This window comes from Cucurbita maxima, unplaced genomic scaffold, assembly GCF_002738345.1.
Source record: "Cucurbita maxima cultivar Rimu unplaced genomic scaffold, Cmax_1.0 Cma_Scf00039, whole genome shotgun sequence".
NCBI classification, from domain to species: Eukaryota; Viridiplantae; Streptophyta; class Magnoliopsida; order Cucurbitales; family Cucurbitaceae; genus Cucurbita; species Cucurbita maxima.
In genome coordinates this window covers 1343993-1348504 of record NW_019272055.1, presented here as the reverse complement: position 1 = coordinate 1348504, position 4512 = coordinate 1343993, and the positions used below count along the sequence as shown (strand labels likewise).

Here is a 4512-nt window from a genome sequence, read left to right as displayed (position 1 = left end):
CTTCGCATTTTCTTCTACTCGAACCTAAGACCTTTGTGATGTTAGGTCAAAGCTCTAACCACTTGAGCTATTCAACTTGTTTGTTGATAAGTTGGCTCCTCTACAATGATATAAAACCTAAGACCTTTGTGATGTTAGGTCAAAGCTCTAACTACTTGTTTGTTGTTTATTGAGCTATTCAACTTGTTTTGTGGAATCGTGTGAATAAGAAAAACGGTAAAACTCAGGTTTTATCTAACATTAGCGGGCAGTTCATAAAATGGAAGGTCGTTTCTATGGCCTATAGCCAATTCTCAGCGGCAATGAGATCCACCTTGCCTCCGTCAAAGGAAGGTGGTTTATGCCTCTAGAAATCTCTTAAGTAGCGGGACTCCACAGTCATAGTCCCTGAATCTTTGACCCCTTGCCCTGCTGACTGATTAGCCATCATAGTTTGTATCATTTGGTTCGTCAGAGCCTGATTTTCTATCAAGGTCATCATGAACGTCTGAAACATCTCTGCTGTGGGCATGGCTAACGGCTGGTTTAGTGGGACTGCTGTACACGGGGTTGGACCCGATGGGACCTCCTCAAAGAAGGGAGCAGTAGGGGATGTATCGAGTAGCCTTCGAGCCTTGGCCTTCTTTTCTATGTGAATCGAGTCCTAAAATATTGAGACATTCACCTAGGAACAACTCCACGCATGATATGTGAAGAAGTTTGGCCAAGATCTCAACTCGAAGGCGGAGATCCAAGAATCGTCCGAGAACGGTAAGCGAACTTCCGACGCTCATAACTCGTTCGATAGTCAAGCAAAAAATTATGAAAAAATACCAGGACATAGCCCGTAACACAATCTAGAATTTTCCGAAGAAATCATATCGATATGAACTACAAATCAAAAGATATGAAAATCAAAAAATGGGACTCTATGTTACGAATTGCAGGGACAGAGATGAAAAAAAAAAAGGTCGACCGGTGAGCGGCGGAGGGCGGTGCAATAGGCACCGGACTTGTGTCGACCGTTGGTTGGAGCAACACAGCTCCAGTGAGATGACGACACGTGTCGCCTACAAAGCCCGAGTCGATCCGCAAACCCAAGTTGAGTCGAGCCGACCCGCGCACGCGTGCAACCTGTGACTGGCACACTTCCACGCGCGTGGTCGGCGCACTGTCAGTGCATGAGCACGCATGAAATGGTCGTTTTGTCCCATTTGCCCTCTGTTTGCCCGATTGTTGTCCCAGTTCCAATTCTAATTCAGTTTTTATGTGAATAGGGACTAATTTAAGGAAATCAGTATTTTTGGACACCTCACGGGCAAAGAAACGCTAGCGACAAGGCACGCATCAACTAGGTAAGTCACCACTCGGTGTTTAGGAAGAAATACTTGTAGGATACGCTTGGATTGCATGCATGCTAGTACCTTTGCCTTAGATTAGCTCTCCATGAATAAGATTAGTTAGATTGATTGTTATGAGTGTATTGGATGAATTATCTGAGTGTTGCTTTTATGCTTTAAGCTTTCGTTGTACGTATGCATGTGTTTAATTTATGTTGGAATTGTGTATTTCGCGTTTCGGGTGCTTGATGGATGAGTTCGTCCCATTGAGCGCGAGCTTCATGTTCTGGGTGCTTAATGGAGGCCATCACCCCGTTGAGCTGGCGTGTCTAGTTTGTATGAATTATATATTATGATGTTAGAAGACGGTTGCATGCACACTCTGTTATTTTCTAGGGTCCATTTCTATGATAAGCCTATGGAATTGCTATTAGGAGCGATAAGTCGCTCTAGCTAGACTTAACCTTTCCCAAGGAACTTAGCAGAATACCACGACAATAAGGTACCTCAGGAGTGTTCATAAATTGCTAGGGTGAGAGCAGTATCTATAGCTTCGTTGGAGGACCAAGGGTTCCTCACCAGTTCTTTACTGCTCTTAGCCATTTTGCATGGGAAGTGTGTCCCCACGTCGTACAACCCATTAGATGCATGGGAACGAGTTGAGTCGCACCCCCCATAGTGGACTATATGGGCTCAGGGGTATTTAGCACACCCGTAGGCTAGATACCATGTAGTCCCATATAGCCATGTAGAGGTAGCGCCTCATAAAGAGATACCGATCATATCAGCTTGACATAAGGAACCTCTAAGTGTCTAATGAAAGGACGATGAACCAGTGAAAGCAAGAGGCAAACTCCAAGGGACTAAGATTAGAACCAGATGTCCTAGAACCGAATTAGGAGACCGTAGGAACCTGTTAAATTAGGATGTGAAGAGAGCCTACAAGTAGGTGGCTTACTGTGTATAATTTTTATACTCATCCTTGCTATGTTTTCCTTTTTGAGGAGTGCGAGGCATCGATCAAGGGCGAGCGTGATAGAGACGGGGATTGTCACAGAGGAATGGGTTGTCCCGGGGCGTCAGTCCAGTCTTTATTTTGTATTTGCATTCTTTCAAAATTTATTTCCAAACTGTTAAGTGTTCTGTTTGTTGTCGTTGAAAAACTTTATTGGAATTAAAGAATTTTCTCTATGTCATATTTAAATCACTTTGTGTATTCGTGTATTGTCTTTAGTCACGGTCCGTAGTAAAATATTGGGTCGTGACATTCATGAAACTGTATGTGTTTGCATTTAACCCCAATAGTGGAGTCATTAGTGAGTATTTCTTAAAATACGAAAGTCACGTGTTACTTCTATTTCAGGTAAAGGCAAGACATCCCTGTATGCCTGACGACGATATTGCAACTAGAGACCATGATACATGCATACGGTAGTCGCATTTATTTTTCTTAGATGTAGGCTAGAACAAGATACTTTTCATTTAATCGTTCATTTATTTTATTTAGTTCTTTGTTTTATGATGAAATATTTCATCAATCTTTTTTTATTTTATTAGATACGAAAGTTCGCGTTAAGCCACTCACTGCCCTAAGAATCCAATAGAGCTCTTCCGACAAATTATGCAGATGAATCACAAATAATAACAAAATAATAATTATAATAATAGTCGAAAAAAGAATATTATCTTAGATCATGAAGAATGGTTTTAACTCATCCATTTTATAGTTCAAATAAGTCAATTTAATGAAGATAAGTTTGGGAAAGAAAGAAAATTTGGTACTTTATGTGAAAAATGACCATATTTAAAGCCTAACAATGCGAAGATAAAAAAATAAAAATCTTAACAAAAAATAAAATATCATGCCAAAACAAAGAATCTGGCATAAGATCATATCTATGATATGATATTGGCATAAGATCATATCAGTGATTTGATTTTCAGGAATTAAAACATACAAATAGCAACTAAATCTTTTCAACATTCCCTCCCTTAAACTGCAGTATTTAGATCAAACTTTAGGATCTTAACAAACACCAAGTTAACATGTGTAGCTTCTCAAATACAACTCGAGTCAAAGGTTTTGTCATGATATCAACCACTTGCTACCGTGCAAGACTGGATTCTAGTCAGCTTAATAGTGGAACTATTATAACTGTACACCACTGTAGTTCAAACTGGGATATGATCGATTTTTAAGCATCCTTCTCAACCATATGGCTTGGCAAGCACAAGCTGCAGCAGCAATGAATTCAGCTTCAGTAGTGAAGAGTGTGACTACGGGTTGCTTCTTTGAGGACCATGAAACAGATCCTGAACTTAGCAAAAATGAATAACCTGATATACTTTTTCTATCCTCCAAATCTCCTGCATAATCATTGTGCAGTAAGCTCAACATTACCATCTTGCTCGTAGAAAATACCATATGTGAGTGTCCCTTTTATGTAACGAAACACCCTTTTAATGGCTTGAAAATGAATTTCTGTAGGCTTAGCCAAGTACCTACTAAGCAAACTAACAAAAAAAATATGATGTCAGGTCTGGTAGATGTTAAGTACATTAAGCTTCCTACCATTTGCATGCACAAGGTGTTGTTGACAGACAAGCTAGTAGAATCCATAACAAACTTAAATCCATGTACAATAGGATTGTATACAACATTGCAGCTAGCCATATTAAATATTTCCAATAATTTTTGGGCATATCTCTTTTGACAAATGAAAATACCATAAGCTCATTGTGATACTTCTAAGCCAAGAAAATATCGCATTCGTCAAAGATCGGTCATATCCAATGCCTTCATCATGGATTCCTTAAATGAACTCAACAAAGCCTCATCGTTTCCAATAAATATGAGATCATCTACATAAATACATACAAGCAAGAAAGTACCTTATAATGACTTCATGACAAACAAAGTATGTTCATAAGGACACTTTTCAAAGCCTTCCTTTTTAAAATAAGTTTCAATATGATTGTACCACGCACGTGGAGCTTGCTTCAAACCGTATAAAGCCTTTTTCAAGCAATATACTTTATCCTCTTCTCCCTTAACCACAACCAGAAGGTTGTGCCACATAAACCTCTTAATTCAACTCTCCCTGAAGAAATGCTGATTTAACATCCAATTGAAACACAGTCCACCTCTTTTGAGCTGCTAGAGCAAGTATCAATTGTATAGTGTCCATACGAG

General features: G+C 39.5%; 1 long non-coding RNA gene across 1 annotated transcript; it reads left to right on the top strand.

Moving 5' to 3' along the window:
- Positions 1-673: 673 nt before the first annotated feature.
- Positions 674-1312, top strand: LOC111469352. The gene is made up of 2 exons (XR_002714856.1): positions 674-750; positions 1257-1312. It is a non-coding gene; the product is annotated as an uncharacterized LOC111469352 (long non-coding RNA).
- Positions 1313-4512: the final 3200 nt, after the last annotated feature.